Raw genomic sequence first — 16,425 nt, 5'->3', positions numbered from 1 at the left:
TAAACCGATTTTAACCAAATTTGGTACAAAAATACTGTGGCACCCGAGAATCTGGCCATTAGTTTTTGGTGGGGGTGGGGGGTTGGTAAGGGGGTCTGGGAGGGGGTTAAAAATTTAAAAAAAAATCGTAACTCCAAAATTGCAGTAGCTAGCGAAACGCGGTTTTCAATTTAAGATTAGGAATATTTGTAACAAAATTTGTAATAACATCAAAAGCAGTCAAAGTCGCAGTTTTTTAGATATTCCTTTACTTTGAAACTAAAAGAATTGGAATTGAAAAGTATGGGCGGCTATACGTGCCTCCCGGCGCCAATTTTTTTAAGTACATCTTAATGTGCGCTAGCGTTAAATTTGATACTTGATCTATTCGACAACAGCGCGATTTACGCAAACCAGTTCGGGCGACTTTTAGTTTTAGTGTTTCATTATACTATTCCGAAGTAAGACACAAAAATTAGGATTAGGCCTATAGGGGAAACCACTTAAAAAAAGTGCGCCGAGTGCCCTACCGGCAGGTAGTGTGGAAACGAGCATAAGAAAAACATAAAGTTGTATTAGGAAATTATTCAAATTTACATAGGATTAGTTTCTCATATTAAATGAACCACTAGAAAATATATGCTTTGTAATTAAGGGCCTGTATCTCGTTAACTTGTTCATGCACGAAATCGGTGAATAGGACCTTTTTCATAAAGAATTTACATATATATAATTCTTTCTTTTTGGTCTCTTTCAAATTTTTTGTACAGTGCACTCAGACCGAGTTATTTAAAAAAAAACATAAAAATGTCATATTTTGACAGAATTTTCCAATATGGCGGCCAAATCCGGGATCGATAGACCGTGCAAATTTAGTACGAGTATTCAACAAAGCAAAACAAAGAGAATAAGTGTTATTGCAGCTTGCCCCTTATTATTTCCACCTAAAACCACTTGTCGACTGGTCTAACATACCAAATCTGTTTTTTATCCGAAACAATAAGAAAGTCATTGGGGTGAGACATTTTTCCGAAACACCCCACTGCCGCATGCTAAATTCCACCACCACGGCTAAATTAACCCTCGGTATAGTACGATTAAAACTGTTTAAATTTATCATATACGATACAGGTTGTAATTTATTTAAATTCATGAAAAAAAAATAAAAAAATTGACTCACGCCTTTTCATATTCACATCCACATATATCCAGGAGATTTTATATTATTTTACACTTCTAAAATGATTCCATCAGCGAAATACAATTCAATATACTGCAGTATTCATATTTTCATTTATTGGAAAATTCACAGCCAACAATAAATCAAACCCGCTTATTTGTCTTGTTTTAAATTACCTTTATATATTCCACAGTTTTTAAAACATTAAAAAGAGTTTTCCACAATTTGCGCGATCGTATACCTTCTATTTAATCAAAACAGCAAAAAATCGAATATCAACATAGAGAGTAACAGCAGAATAGATTGCCAATTTGTATATTCAATTAAAAAAAATATGGCAACAAAATAACTGCAAATTAGAAGTGCAAAATATTGAAATCCAACTAAAATATGTATCAACATTTTCATTGTAAAATTTTAAATTTTAAATTTTTTTAATACAGGGTTCGGCAAAAGTGCGTCGGGCATCTGTAGGTCCTAGAATAAAAAACTTGAGAATTTTGTTTAAGTGCAGACCTAAAATATGTACTTGGATGTATTTCAGGAAAATATTTTCACTTCTATAGGGTGGCTCAAAAAAGTGTTAGTGGATGTGGATGATATAAAATATATTTCGTTAGTTTCAGAGATATTAATAAATAAATAAAAAAAATATATATTTTTAGCCTATTAAAAATATTAAAAATACAAGAACTGTTCTGAAATCAAAACTATATTAGATGTTTACTTTAGTTGGTCTGTACTTATTTTGCTATAAATATAGAAATTGTAAATCAATGTTCAAAATCCTACGCCAAACTTTCTAAAATATAAAATAATTTTTCTTCATTTTTAAAATGGAACACACTGTATATTAGTTTTTCAATAGATGGAGAGTTAAAAAATGAAGATTTTTTGTATTTAAAGCATTTCAAAAATTCTTAACAGTTTCTCAGATATTCGGGGCTTTATATTTCATATGGCATTTTCCACAGTAAATTTTTATCAAAACCACCCAATGATTTTTCTCCCGTATTTTACCATTGAAAGCACCATATGAAATAATACTGCGTGTATCTGCGAAACCATTAAACATTTTGAAATAGTTTAAATACAAAAATTGTTCGTTTTTAACTCTCCTTCTAATACAAATATAATACACAGGGTGTTACGTTTAAAAAAACAAAGAAAAATTATTTTATATTTTAGAACGTTTAACGTAGAATTTTGAACACCCTGTATGATTTACGATTACCATATTTATAGCAAAGTGACCATCTAAAGAAAATATCTAATATTGTATTGATTTCAGAACAGTTCTTGTATTTTTAATATTTTTTTGAAGAAAAGATGTTATCGTGGGGACTATAATAAAAAAGAAAAATGAGAAATTATTGGGCAAACCTACAGTAAGATTAGCCATGAAACACGGCTAAAATACGATTACCTGTAGACACTTAGTCTTTCTGCCTTCTGGCTTCATCAATACGGGAGGAATCAGCAACGATGAACTAGCGATCTTAAAAAAAAGGGTAAGCAAACGAGGCACTAGGCACCATTTACCACCTGGTTAAGCAATAGCTCACAATTCACCAGGGCCGGACTTAACGAAGTTGCCGCCCCAGGCTAAAAAAAAATTGCCGCCCCTTAACATTTTTTTTTTTAATTAAAAAAATGAAGGATATTCGGATATAAAAAACATTTATTTGAATACAGGACCAACAACAGAATAGACTGACAGAACAGATCAACACAGAACATAAAATAAATATTAAAATATTTATATAAAATGACAAACAAACGAACAACAAAACTATAAGGTTTGCTTATATGCCTATAAAGGTTTCCCCTACGTACTTTTTTGTTCCCAAAATTATCAATTACTACATTGTAATTGATAGTTTTTAAAAGGTCGGACTCAATATGTAAAACTGCCAAATTATTTACACGTTCTGTTTCCATAGTGGAGCGTAAATAAGTTTTAATACGTTTCAATGCAGAAAACGAGAAAACGAGCGTTCAGCAGAACAGTTAGTAATAAAAGTACATGTGAAGATTCTTAATGCTATGAAAGTATTTGGAAACAGGTTTTGAGCGTTTTTTTCATAAATTATTTTAAGAAGCTCTCTAACAGATGGTTTTGCTGACTTAATGCATTTTATAAATTCACGAAATGTATTCATTCATTGAGCATTGACTCATCTAAATCATTTGGATAACAGGTTATTAAATGTCTGGACTTATCGGTAATGTCAATACTTAAAGTAGATAAATCACTAAAGAAACCAAATTTGGTTGAAAAGTCATTGTAGGCACTTTTCCTGTAGGAAATTTCAAGGATTAATTTATCAATAATACCTAACATTAAATACATTTATCCTAAAATCGTCCTTAGCGTTAAATAGAGTTTCATTATCACTGGTTTCATCAAATTGTCGTTTTCCGTTTCCACTTTTCTCTTTTTATCTGCCCGCATATTATTCTTTCTCACCGAACAACTCTATGGCCCTTTTTTCATATTCCTCAAATGATTTAGTATTATCTAGATTTCTAATTTCAGAAAAATATTTTTCCAATGAGCTATATAAATCTGCAGCAAGTTGTAGATCAATATCCACCATTTGAAGCTTATGTAATCGGCTAAGGCTATTTTCGAAATATTTTATGAACAAATAAAAGTTAAAAAAAAAGATAAGTATTTTGGTATGCTCAAAATTTGACGCCCCTAAAAATCTGCCGCCCAAGGCCCGGGCCTAGTTGGCCTAGGCCTAAGTCCGCCACTGCAATTCGCAAGCGTTACCACTAAAAAACCGCTGCGGAGGTACTTCAACATACCTCGCCGCTGTCGCCTTGGCCCAGAGAAAACAATAAACAAAGGATGTTATCGTGGGTACTATAATAAAAAAAAGAATGAAATTATTGGGCAAACCTACAGTAATATTACGACTACTCGTATTTTAGCTATGTTTCATGGCTAATCTTACTGTAGGTTTGCCCAATAATTTCATTCTTATTTTTGATTTATTTATTTATTAATATCTCTGAAACTATCTAAATATATTTACTTATATCATAGGATTATGTAAAGTAATCTGAAATGTTCTAAAATTTTCTACAATTTTTGGTATCGAACACGAAACCTTTTTCTCACCCTCTGTAGTAAACTAGCAAGTAAACAAAACAGTAGGTGCCCCATTTTCTTTTTTAAGTATTCTAAAACTCGATATTTTATCATAAAGTGCCACTTTATTTAATGCCTTAGAACATTTTCCAGCCAAAATATAAATTTCTGGTTGGCTTCGCGCTGTTCCAGCTATATTTTAAATTAAAGAGCGCCACACCGTCATCCCCTAAATTGTTTATGAAGCCTGCCAGTTCTACCTAACGCCCCTAGGGGCCGCTTCTAATGTAAATAGCATCATCTCTTATTATTATTCTATATCGTTCCTTCGAGAAAGTCCGCTTCAATAAATGAGCCTTTGTTTTTCCACATTCTTTTGTTGTTTTATTTACGCAATAAATTATTTTCCTGTAAAAAATCAGAACAAAATGAAGTTTTTGATTTTTAAACACTGAACTAAAAAAACTCTTTAAAAACATTGAATTTAGAATTCATATTTTGACAAGGCTTTTTCCTCAGACAAATAATATAATTATATTTGATATCAATTAAACTATTAGTTACGTAATCGAGGGCGGGATTCTTAAATTCATTGTTACCAACCAAGAACATATTCGGCGCCGCGCTGACTAACTGGAATTTAAATTTCCCGCTAGGGTTTCAGGTGGTAGCTCTGCTGGAAAAATATCAAGTTGCCATATTTATTTATTTATTTCCTGACATTTTTATTCGTTTTGACACTTTAGTTTTGTGTTACGAGTTTTTGGTTTAAATAAATAGTGACCTTGCAATGGACAATTGTTCTTTTTAGAACCTCTTTTAGTGCGAAGTGTACAAGATAGCTTTATAGCCGTAAAAAATTCATCGCAACTTTATTAGAATAATTTGAACGGGAAACCGGTAGTAATGGCCCTTTATGTCCCTTAAGAAGGTGAGTTTTGTTGATGTAAATAATAACTGTTTATTGATGTAAATAATAATTAATTTATTTTTGTTTCCTAAAATATTTTGATTAAACGAAAATATGTAAAAGCCGACAACGCTGTGCCGGTCAAGCTTAATCACGTGACTAAAAGTTTATTTGATATGAACTATACCGGGTGCGTCTCAAAAGTGGCTCACCCCTATAATTTGTTTATTTTTTTCAGATGAAACGAGATCTGGTATGTTAGTATATGACATAAATTAGGATTGATTGACGAATTCATTTGTTTTTGGCCACTTCCTGTTTTACTGGAAATTACTTCAACTTGGTGTTTTAAATGGCACTTTCGGTATTTTTTTACTTTATTCGACAGAAATTAATACTCTGAATAGAATAACATATTATGTGTCAACATTTTCGCTGTAGAAAACATTTTTGCTTTAAAAAAAATCTTATTTTATGTTGCAATCGAAATTGTCATGGCTGTGCTAAAAACACTAATTAGTAATCAAGAAGCCTTGGAAAAATAATTTTGATCGTCATATGTTTTTTGTGTCTTGTCCTGACCGGTTAAAAGATGTTCAAATCATATTTTTAATCATATATCAATTTATTTAAAAATAAGTAGAATGACATATCATATATCAACTTTTGACATTTTCGCTTAAAAAGTTGTATATTAAATTTCAACCTAGAGAGCCACGGTTGTGTTTAAAACACTAATTTTTAATCAAGGAGCCTTAGAAAAATAGATTTGATCGTCTAATGTGTTCGTATCAGGCAGGTAGTTCTGGCCGTTTAAAAGATGCCCAAATCATATTTTTAATCATATCTCAATTTTTTCAAATGGAACAAGGGTGGCTCATTAGCATATTTGGAAAACACATTTTTTACGAATAATTTTGTACCACACACTTGGTATTTCGAATCAAATTATCGTTATGAACCGCATGTTACAATTTCAAATAAACCATATGCGAAAATATCAAAAGTTGACAAATAATATGTCATTGTATTCAGAGGGTCATTTTTTATCGAATAAAGTACAAATATACTGAGGCTGCCATATACATATCAAAAGCTGTAGTCATTTCCGGTGACGTCAATTAAACTTAATTTATGTATGTCATATATAATTGTGTTCTGCAATGTCCATATATGTTTTATTTGTAATTTTATGACATAATTTTTTTTTCAATTGATTTGTATTGTATGACATTTTTTTTTTATTTGTATATTGGTTTTTGTGCTTTTTTTGTTTTGCTTTGTCGATGAAGCTGTTTTGGCTTTTTGTACAATAAAGCGTTGTTTTTTTTATACTAGTATACCAAATCTCGTTTTTTTATATGAAAAAATAAAAAAGTTATTGCAGTGAGCCATTTTTGATATGCACCCGGTATAATGTTCATTTGTTCTATAACACAAATTAGAACTGAAAATTTATCTAAGACGTTTCCCGCATTCGGAACTCAATTTGATAATAGCACTATACAATTATCTGCATATCATAACCTCTAGGAGAGAACAGATGTACAGGATCTAATTTAGATTTTAGATATTGTCAAGACGTTTCTCACAGTCATTGGACAAATGTCACAGAATAAACTTTAACAATGCGAAAATTATAATGAAGGAACCTACAGCCGCTAAACGTAAAACGAAACAAGTTTTATAATAGATAGAGTCAAAATAGGACAAAAAAGAAACAACAACACTAACACTACAACACAAATCTTGGTAAAAATAAAAGTAAAAATGTTTAGTATACAGAAATTTTAAGCTTTCCTCTGTGTCCTATGTCCTATAAATGATGACAAATCTTAAATTTGCATCGATAATTTTTAAGGTTCCGTACCCAAAGGGTAAAAACGAGAACCCTATTACTAAGACTTCGCTGTCCGTCCGTCCGTCCGTCCGTTCGTCCGTCTGTCACAAAGGTCGATTTTATGAACCGTTATAGCTAGACAGTTGAACTTTTCACAGATAATGTATCTATGCTGCCGCTATAAGAACAAATACTAAAAACAAAATTAAATAATGTTTATAAGTAAAAAAGTACTTTCACTAAACATTATCTTTTAAGTAAGAATTTTACATAGAATCTTTCAAGTCCTCGGTGGCCGCGTGGTTAAAGTGTTAGGACTTTACGCTGCTATGACGTTGGAGCCGTAGTAAGGCAGGTTCGAATCCTAGCCAAGGCGACTTTTTTTAACAGTTTTTTTTAGTTTTTACATATTTATTTTTACTTTTTACATATTTATTATTGATTAATACAATTTTTAGTAATGTGTTTCTTCAATTTTATTAATTACTTATACGCGCATTCAAAATTTCAGCTGAATCGGAAAAAAAGTTTATAATAATATAGTGTCTAATGTTGTATAGATAATGAATGGTACGGAACCCTTCGTGCGCGAGTCCGACTCGCCCTTGACCCATTTTTTATTTTAAATAATCTTGATATTTCTAAGTTTACGTTAACCATTTTTTGTTTGATTAGGTAAAAAACCACTGACCACCTAGTTCGCTTGGATTCTAAGCAAAGGTATTTAACAAAATTGATCTCGTCACAAATATATAAACAATAAACAATATTAAAATTACTAAGTATCTAATTTACATTAATTTACGAATTTATGATGCGCTTTATTATAGTTTTATACAAAAATATGGGTATAATATAAAGCTAATAATCGTTATTATGCTCAATAAAACAAGATTAAGAACGAATAATACGTTTTAAACAGTTCCAACTTCGGTGAGGGAGGTTATTTGTTAATGAAAGTGGTGCATTAATAAAATTAGAATGTGATATTTAATCTATTGAAAGCGTCCTCGCTAGCTGAACGTTCGTTCGCCTTTATTAATATTCTAATTAAAATATGCAGAAGTTCCTGTTCTTGAAGATAAAATATTAACGCTGGAATATAATTTGAAAACTGAAATTGAATAGCGCGCGGTTTTCGAAACGGATATGGCTCATTGTTATTTAAAATTTGGCTATAAAAAAAACAGTGTGTGCACTATGTGCGCATATTTGAAGTGAAACTTCTTACTAACAGCTATTATGTTGATAGCCTAAGAGCTGACGACATATTTAGAGAACATATTTTAGGCAAGCTAGAATAACTTAAAATGTATAGTTTATTAACTGGTGAACCCAGAATTCTAAGTCTGGCTGGGGGGTTGGAGATATTTTGCTACTGCGCAACCCATAACATTTGCAAAAAGATAAATCCAAAAAACATTCTTTAGGCAACTTTAAATTTGTTTATTCTTAAATTTTAGCATCTATTTAACCTAGAAATAAGTATGCCAGACTTATTTTTCGGGTTTAAGGTGTAACCCGACCATTCCAAATATGTTTAATTATTATACCTGGAAAACATACTTTAACATTTGTACAGCGTGTTTATTAGATGGTATTAAAAAATATGTGTTAATTGCCAGACGAATTCAATGGGATTTAACACTTGTCTAACGCGAATAAAGAATTTAAACGAGCGCGATAAGAAAGTCTTATGAGTATCTATCAGCGCGAGAAAGATAGTTTATTGTCGTCCGTCGTCGGCAGCCGATGCGGCTGACCTAACAGCATTTTGGGAGTCGTAAAAATTAAAAAAAAACTAACTAATATTGAATAAATAAAAAGAAACATTTTTTAATAAAAATGTATGATTGAAATCCTTTCAATAAGAAGAATTTAAGTATTTTAAGAATAAAAAGACAAATAATTTTATTTAAAAATTAGCATAATATAAAATATATTTTTTTCAAACGTCACAAAAGTATAATTATTATTATAATACTTTTGTGATATATTATATTATTATTAATTTTTGCTACCTGATTGACAATATAAAAAAGTCATTTTAACGCCTAAGCATAAAAGTAAAGCACTTTTACTTACTTTTGAAAGATTATTTAGAAAGATTAACAATGGTACTTTAATAAAATTCCAGAATACGTACTTATTTTTTTAGCACTGTACATGGTACCCTTTTGTCGGGACTACGTTTTCTGGTAAAACCACTTCTCTAAATTTTAAACCATGTTGTTGCCGACTTTTAAAAATTCTTTGCATTTTTGTAGTCTGCCTTCATCAAAAACAATAACTTTTTTACAAACTACACAACTTAAATGTTCTTATCCATTGTGATTTAGTAGTTAGTAGCGAAATTAGTAGTTACTAAAATATTTATTTGCAGTAATTATTCTAAACTATTTACACTATGCACATCAATATATAATTTATAAATACATATTTGTACATGGTAACTTAATTCCAACAAAATAATCTCTGAATTAAAAGTCTGCAAATAATTAAAATGAAACCGAAAAAAAATTGTTATTATGAAAATTTGAAGTACTCCAAAATACTGTTACGTCAGCTGCATCGGCTGCCGACCGCAACGGACGGACGCCGCGACGGGTCTCAATAAACTCTTTCTCGCGCTTAAATACTCATAAGACTTTTTTGTCGCGCTCATTTAAAATCTTTATTCGCGTCAGGCTAGTATTAAAACCCGTGGAATTCGTTTGGAAATTAACACATATTTTTTAATATCATCTAATAAATACGCTGTAAAAATTTTAGAATGCCTAAAGTATGTTTTCCAGGTATAATAATTAAACATATTTGGAATGGTCGGGTTACACTTTAAACCCGAAAAAAAAAGTCTGGCATACTTATTTCTAGGTTAAATAGATGCTAAAATTTAAGAATAAACAAATTTCAAGTTGCCTAAAGAATGTTTTTTGGATTTATTTTTTTGCAAATATTATGGGTTGCGCAGTAGCGAAATACCCCCAACCCCCCAGCCAGACTTAGGATTCTGGGTTCACAAGTTATTAAACTTTATTTTTTTTTTGTTATTCTAACTTGCCTAAAATATGTTCTCTAAATATGTCGCCAGCTCTCCGGCTATGAAGGATTTGAAGGATTTGAAGGATATGTATTTTTATGAATGTTTTACATTTAGTTATTTTGCCATACAAGGGAAAAACGAGAGTAGCCCATGCGTAATTGCATTTTTCTCTGTTAGAAAAATGTGTTATCGATATATTAAAAGAAAGCCCCTTACGAGTTAGGTGACAGAATAACCCGTGGCCCGTGTTGGTAATGAATGACCTAACATCAAATCAATAATAATGTTTTTTTTAATCCTGGATATTAAAGATTTATTGAAATCCTTGGAAACTGGGTATACCCATTATTATTCTTGATATAAAAAGTGCATTTTTGATTATTTACTTGGGCGAGGATATTAAAATATTGGTTAAAACATGGTTGGATTGTAGGAGATAAATAGACGTAAGTATGGTTATTTGTATAGATATTTATAAGGCTTACTATCTATTTTGCATTTTCAGTTTTTGATGAGACAATTGACTTTATTTGTGAAATTCCTACAAAAGACCTACCAATGATTCAACAATAATGTCTTTACTGCATAATGGGTCATTCCTGCTAATTTTTAGACCATTTGAAGACTACATGGGAAAAACCAGATGTCACATTTTCATAGAAATTAAGATAGCGACACTAATTTATAGGCAAATGTTAGAGTTATTCGAATCAATTCAGTGTTCTTACCTATTATCGTTCAAATCCATGTTAATAGAACTAACTAAAATTTACGAACTAAAAATTAAACGAACTTAAAAACAATACAAGACAAAAACAAAATAAGGCATATCTCCTCTCAACGATTCCTTCTTTGATCTGATGCTTCACGTCATGACAAGGTCATACCGTCCCGCAGCCGTCAATCAATTACATAACAATTAACTATATGTTATATAATTATATAACAATTAATTTCCAACGAATTAATAAGAACGGACACAATTTTTGACAACAGAAATACAACTTGGCTAAGAAACCCTAAAAAATGAAAAAATATATATTTTATGATTTTACCGTATTATTAAAAGTACAAACAACTGAAATGTGAAGCTAGAGTAATAGACATAAATTATTTTTAACAAAACTGCAAACCTTGAATGTACATAACTTTTTTAATACAGTTCATGCTAATATAGGATCTGCATTTGCCGCACATGGATCCATGTGCGGCAAACATGGATCGTGCATATTTGATTCATGAGATTTTTGTTTTTTGTCATTTCTTCATTGACATATGGTTGCCATATACTACATCTCTTTCTTTTCTGGTATTAATTATTCAATTTTCTCTCTCCTATAAGTAAGAGATTCAAAATCGGAGTTATGGTTACTCTTAGCAGAAAAATCAATGTCTCGATGATCTTCATCTCACTTAAGCCTCTTTAAGTTCATCAAACCACTCAATTAATGCTTCCTCAAAATTAGCGTCCCATTGAGGCACACTTTTTAGACTACCCACCATCCTCATAATGAAACATTTTTAGCGTGGTGGTGCCACACCACCCAATGAAACTTTAGCCCCCGCTCGCGCTGGTAGAAACAATACTTGATAAAATCAAGTGCGTCTTTAACGGTTGCATATTGGTACCCTAACTTAAAGGTAAATGGTGCGGCGAGGCCTAATTCTTATTAAACATAAACATTTTACAGAAGTTTAAATAGTTCTTGGATCCGCTAGACCCCACCACGCCAGTTGGGGGTTAATGCGTGAAGTATGACTTCGTTCATTTCTCTACTGGAAAAAACAATTTTTTATAAACGTATAAAGACGATTATTTAAAATATTTAGTAGGAAATTGGACTTCATCCATTTAATTCTCACCACACCATATATTGTTAAACATGTTCCAAAAAGTATCTAAAAAAAAATACCGAATTAGCAAACCGCATTGACCTAACTGAAAAAACTGCTCTTCCACTACACAAAGTCCAATTTTAAATTTTGTCCCCTTTTCGTTTATCAGCTGGAAATAATCGAGTATAATTTGGAAGGGAGAGAAAATGTTATGCGCAAAATTTTGTTGTTTTTTAAGGGTTTGTTATTTCGCAATCACCTGAAAAAAATACGTAGTCGTATCGATAAAGCAAATTTATACAAAACAATTTTTTTACAAAGGCTTTAGAAATTAATTTTTGAAATTGTTGTAAATGTATCAAAAGCAGTAATATTTTAGTAAGGTAAACCTTACTTTTATTTTAATCATACAATTACCTTAATTTTAATAATAGTAACTAAATAAGTAATAGTATACAGGGTACACAATTTAAAAATAAAACTTTAATATTTTTCACTTATTTAGGATACTCTCTACGTTTTGAATATAAATTCAAAGCGTAGTCATTTAACGACTACAGTATTTGCAGTTCTAAAAATACAATCATATAACTACAATACTCCGCATTGCGTAGCGAGAATAGCTCTGTATAAAAACTCTGAGTAATACAAAATATTATCGTGACGATTAAATTAACACTAAAAATTAATTAAACCAAACAAAAACACATAACATAAACACATAACGATTAGAACAATAAACAGTAATAATCCTTGATAACTCCGCATTTTTTGCTGCAGATGGGTACCACCACAAAGTAATAAAAACTTATTTTAATGAAATACTGCGAAACAAAAGGCTGGGAAATTGGATCGTAAACGAAACCGTTTCATCTGTATTACCGTCAATGTTCGTATAACTGCAGTAGATAAACTTGGACCCTCAAAAGCTTAGTTACCCTTTTTATAACCAGTAAAATTTAGCTTCAGCTAAAATTATCTGTGGATTTTGTTAATGTGGCTAGAACTATACAGCAATATACAGGATGGTCCGAACTGTATTCCAGAAACTTCGGAAGCATATAAGTAATAGTTTCATTCACATCAGTCTTAAAACACAATGAAGTTTTTAATAACAGAAAAAATCTTAAGGGGACAGGCATTTACATTAACGAGGACCTGACAGCAAAGCAACATCAACTATTGCTGTCAGCAAGAAGGAAATATGGCATGAGAAACGCATGGTCGACATATGGAAGAATTTTGGTTAATGATGGCAACAGCGTACAAGCGTTTAAAGAGGCAGACAATGTTTAAAATCCATGTTTCTTATGCAAAAAAGGTCTCTTGGTAAAAATCGCTAAGAATAATGGTTCTCGAGATATTTGGAATCTAAATTATCAATACCTGTCATCATTGACATAAATTAAACATGTTAACTAAATAGTTATTAGACTGAAATCATAAATTTGAAATGTTTTTGTGCCAAAAGTTCAACTCTTTTATCATTCTTTTTATTCTTTGAAAAAATTACGATTAATTTAAAAAAATAAAAAGTTCACAAAATTATCATTTCAGTCGAATAAATATCTATCAACATGTTTATTGTTTGTCAATAATGATATGTATTGAGTATTTCCATTCTATTTATCTTGAGAACGGTTGCTCGTAGCGATTTTTAAAAAAAGATATTTTTTACGTAAAAAATCACGGAAATATATTTTTTGTCACTCAGTAGTTTTATACAGGTACGGACGAAAAGTTATTACAATTCAAAATAGTTAAAACACATGTACGTGGCGCCCCCTAAAAAAAGGAGTCATATTGACATCAAAATCAAATTTCTCATGTCAAAAAACCCTCGACCAATGACACCAATTTTCATCCAAATATTGACTTTACTTCAGAAATTGTTTCGAAAAAATCGAAATAAAAATGAAACTTCTACACCCTGTATATCGGAAACTAACTATTTTAAGACATACATTTATAGAAACTTTTTTACTTATTTTTTATCTGCATAATATGCTGCCAAAGTTTCCGGAATACAGTTCGAACCACCCTGTATATAAAAATGTGTGACGTTATTTATAATTAAAATTTTTTTACATAAAATAAAAAACGTACAAAAAATGTTACATAATTTTTTCGTACAGCGGCATAATTTTTTAGTACATGATTCACATGTTTTAAAAAAAAGAAATATAATAGAAGTTTAAAACACATAGTTATATAATAACACAAACTAACTTAAAAAATAACGTAAATTATAAATAAAATATAAGGTTATATGTCTCTCAATAGAAGTTAAAATCGCACTGACGCATGACGTCTCCGCCTACCTTCTTAGTACCGGCAGTCCAACTAACAGTCCAATTATCTGTATTTGGTTAATGTAGCTAGAAATATACGACTTCATCACAAATGAAAATGTGTGATGTTATTTATAATTATCTTTTGGACTTCTTACATAAATATTTTAGTAAGTGATACACATTTCGTGATGATTACACATACGTTTATGTGTAATCATATTTTAACTGTCACTGCCTTACTATTTTATTTAATTCTCTACCCACATTTCTTGTTTATTTTTCCACACATATTATTTTGAATTGATTAAAAATAAAACTGCGAGAAGAATTTGCCCATATAAAATATCAAGTATAAAAATAAAATTTTGAATCTTCCATGCTGCGATAATAACTTGTTAGTTTATAGTACTGAGAAAGCATATATTTGGTAGATATTAATAAAGAGTAGACACAAGATACGTACTAATATAATTCTACTTAAATATGGCGTACAATATGAATTATTTACCAACTTCTCGTATAATTAATTTTATGCAAATTAGTTAGTATAAAACAGACTAAAAAACTTAAAACACAAAAAACCTTTTATTCTACGTAGATATATTCTCCTAGAAATAAAATACTATTCGTACTGGTACATGTATTCTGTGCATATCATAATTCAAATTAGTAACATTGTTTTGAACACAAGTTTCTACATGCATAACCGAATATAATAAAGGATTTAATCTAGCAAAAAGATAAGGACTTGTAGCAAGAAAGAGAATGAGTTCTGTCACAACCACAATACCGTAATAGCGGTTAACCTACGTAAACAATTCTATAACTTTTTCAAGGGGATTGTGGTTGTTTGATCCATCAGATAAATGTATTTACTAAAACCTTCTGACTGATTAATACACTTCAATAATTTTGTAGACAATATTCAATGTCCAACAAAAAGTTTTAGTTATCGGAACAAAATTATGCGGATAAAAAATGTATTTGACATATTATGTCACGTGACAACTGCCATGGCGGAATATTAGGATAATGCTCTTCAAATATATAAAAAGTATCCAATATATTTTTTTAGAATATCTAAGAGTTTAACCAAAACTCTGGATCAGGGAAAAGCACAATGTCCATTGGAGACAGGGGCACAAGCACAGCAAGGCTTTTATCCAAGGACCTAGCTCTAAAACCGCAAAAGAACTGCTAATGCTTAGCAGGAATAAACTGCGGATTACAACAGGCCTCTTGACAGGACACATAGCTGTCAAGTGTTACCTGAACAAGCTCAACCTGTATCAAGGAAGTCTTTGCTGCAGACTCTGCGATAAAAATTCTGAAACAGCGGCGAATATAATATGTCATTGCGAGGCTCTGGATCGCAAGCGACACTTTTTATTTGGGAAAGCTAGGCTAAAACCGGAGGAACTATGCTACCATCCTATCAAAGACCTGCATAAGCTAGTGCAGGGAACAGGGATAGGAGAATGGGTGCAGATATACTCGTAGACGGGGGACAAACACAATAGGCCTCACAGGTCGCAGTGTTTCCGGCAGAGGACGGCCCCTTGTTATGGAAAAAAAGAATTTAACCATAACAGATCAACTACAGTGGACTCTTGTAAATCCGAATCTCGCTAATCGAAATTGTTCGGTAATCCGAAACATTTAAGGTTAGTCTTCTCATAAATTAGCATTCTTATTATACTGTATGATCGAATAAAAAAGGCGCCCACTTGACTTGAAAATGACGATCGATGATATTCCCCATATAATTTTACATACCAGTTGACAGCGATCTTCATTTACTAACCATCTCTAACGCCTTTTTTTGTGGCATGGTATTTTACTTATTGTGGGATAACAATGAAACATTTTTATATTAGAAGATATTTGCCTACGTTGATTTTAAACACATTTTAGTTAAAACCATCATAATACTGGGTGTCCTATTTTCGAGTACATTACTTAACTACTTTTTTATAAAACTAAATATGCTACACATAGTTTCTGAAATACAGGGCAAATTAGAAAATTTTACATTTTTCAAGTCACATTTTTATCGTATAACTTATCGAAAAGCTGAAAACTGAATCCCATAGAGTTTTTTTACGTAGAACTCAGTAGCGTAACTAGATTTTTTGCTGGAAGTTGTCATTATTGAAATATGGTCTATTTTTTTTATTTAAGTGGAACACCCCGTATATTATTATTTTATTTCATCTGCCTTGTGTTATGAGCTTTCAAAAAAT

At 31.0% G+C, this 16,425-nt stretch overlaps 1 protein-coding gene across 1 annotated transcript in view; it reads right to left on the bottom strand.

The window, feature by feature from the left end:
* The window catches only part of LOC115890425 (gamma-aminobutyric acid type B receptor subunit 1), a 635,424-nt gene that overhangs the window by 282,976 nt on the left and 336,023 nt on the right, over positions 1-16,425 (bottom strand). The gene's annotated exons all lie outside the window — the stretch shown is intronic.

Source organism: Sitophilus oryzae, unplaced genomic scaffold (assembly GCF_002938485.1).
Source record: "Sitophilus oryzae breed Bouriz unplaced genomic scaffold, Soryzae_2.0 scaffold_864_pilon_pilon, whole genome shotgun sequence".
NCBI lineage: Eukaryota > Metazoa > Arthropoda > Insecta > Coleoptera > Curculionidae > Sitophilus > Sitophilus oryzae.
Note: the sequence above shows the minus strand (reverse complement) of the source record. Positions and strands in the feature narration are given on the sequence as shown.